A 2,500-nucleotide genomic window follows, 5' to 3' on the forward strand; every position below is an offset into this window, starting at 1 on the left:
TTAAAACTAATAACGAAAATTAAATTATAAATCGGTAAACGGCTAGGAGTTGCTCAGTAGCTTTTGCGCAACGTGGCAAAAGTATTCGAGTTCAGATTTCTTGGACGTAGCGTATTTTTCAATCATAATAAACCGAATCAAACATAACAATGATGAAACTTACACCATGTCCCAAGGTTGTGCACAAAACGTAACGATAAAGTGCTGGCGAAGTTAGAGGTGCACCAAAATTGTGTACCGATCAGGGAAAGTACTCTACGTTCCTATGATTTGGGTGAAAAGTGTTGATTAACTGCTGGTAAGAATAGACAGTTGCTTATCATACACATCGCAAACGAACACCCCTTAGTGAGCATTAGCAAAAGTCAATGGCACAAAGCAATTGCAATACAAACTGATCAAGTACATTAAAGAACGCTAAGTACCAGGACTTCTTTCCAAGAATGGTGTCCGCGACGGGAGGGCAAGCGTCCTTCCCAGGTTTTCCTAGTAAACCTTGTATGGTAAACATACCCAAGCGTGTCTGTAAGCACGCAACGAAAGTCACGAACGGGCACATACCTAGGGAATGTACTCTACGTACTTGGACTTTTGTCCAAGAATGGTGTCCGCGACGGTCGGGCACTGCGACGCAATAACCAAATCCTAGGATTGTAACTTTAGTGTGCACAAACATAAACATTAACGCGTTCGCTCGGGCTGCGCCGTCCGTGTTGAACACAAATGTGGGTGATTATATGCGTGGAGGGACAAAAACATACGAGGAGGAGACAGTTTTCTGCACGATGTGCACAGAGCTCATTTCGTCGTCCCGGGCGAATGGAAAACACAAACATCGCGAGTATCGTTCTAGGTTTCTGTCTATAAAAGGGCAGGCCAAAAGGTGACCGGTTGAGATAAGCATTTTAAGCATACAAACACTTTATTGGAACTTTTGATACAAAAACAAGGTACGTACATGTAGGTTGTACCAACATGGACATCTATGAACGCGTACGCTCGGGCTGCGCCCTCCGTCTTGTACTTTCCTGATCGGTACACAGTTTTGGTGCACTGCTATTCCGACCGGCAACTTGTACCAACATATACATCCATGAACGCGTAAGTAGTGTACTTTCCCTGATCGGTACACACTGTTGGTGCACGGCATAAGAAAAGAGCTAAAATGGTCAAACTCAATCCATTTCAACAATAGATAGTCGATAGTAGCTGTGCCGATGAAGTAGGGCACGATGCAAGTTAATGTTGTTTAATGAATAACATGTCCGCCATACATTTCAGTACAAAATTGCTCGGTCAGACCTACAAAGTGCTATATCTCGAATACGAGGCGTCGGACTGGGGGTTGTAGAACAATTTTAAGTTCGTCTAATGATTCTACATCCGATTCTGGATAGCGGTTTTTGACCACTTTTCAATATTTTGTGACACCCCGAACCTAGGGGCAGCTCCTAGCTTTTTCAAAAATGTGCACCGAACGGGCCGGAGAGCTCGTGTGGCTCAAAACATGTTTTTCGCTAAAACACCTCAAAACGTGTAAGGAACGCACCCTAGCTCTTGTTTTTCAAAAGTTATGGCCATTTAAAGTCAGACGGGTTTTGCTTCAAAATAGCAATTTTACCCGTCCCTATGGCCATGCTTTAAATTTTCACGAAAATGCCAGGTCAGACCTAGGGCGGGCCATATCTTGAATACTAAACGTCGCAGACATTGGTCGTAGAACAATTTTAAGTTCGTCTAATGATTCTACATCCGATTCTGGATAGCGGTTTTTGACCACTTTTCAATATTTTGTGACACCCCGAACCTAGGGGCAGCTCCTAGCTTTTTTCAAAAATGTGCACCGAACGGGCCGGAGAGCTCGTGTGGCTCAAAACATGTTTTTCGCTAAAACACCTCAAAACGTGTAGGAACGCACCCTAGCTCTTGTTTTTCAAAAGTTATGGCCATTTAAAGTCAGACGGGTTTTTGCTTCAAAATAGCAATTTTACCCGTCCCTATGGCCATGCTTTAAATTTTCACGAAAATGCCAGGTCAGACCTAGGGCGGGCCATATCTTGAATACTAAACGTCGCAGACATTGGTCGTAGAACAATTTTAAGTTCGTCTAATGATTCTACATCCGATTCTGGATAGCGGTTTTTGACCACTTTTCAATATTTTGTGACACCCCGAACCTAGGGGCAGCTCCTAGCTTTTTCAAAAATGTGCACCGAACGGGCCGGAGAGCTCGTGTGGCTCAAAACATGTTTTTCGCTAAAACACCTCAAAACGTGTAAGGAACGCACCCTAGCTCTTGTTTTTCAAAAGTTATGGCCATTTAAAGTCAGGGGGTTTTGCTTCAAAATAGCTATTTTACCCGTCCCTATGGCCATGCTTTAAATTTTCACGAAAATGCCAGGTCAGACCTAGGGCGGGCCATATCTTGAATACTAAACGTCGCAGACATTGGTCGTAGAACAATTTTAAGTTCGTCTAATGATTCTACATCCGATTCTGG

The sequence above is a fragment of the Anopheles arabiensis genome (genome assembly GCF_016920715.1).
Source record: "Anopheles arabiensis isolate DONGOLA chromosome X unlocalized genomic scaffold, AaraD3 X_pericentromeric_contig0001, whole genome shotgun sequence".
In the NCBI taxonomy this organism is placed as follows: domain Eukaryota; kingdom Metazoa; phylum Arthropoda; class Insecta; order Diptera; family Culicidae; genus Anopheles; species Anopheles arabiensis.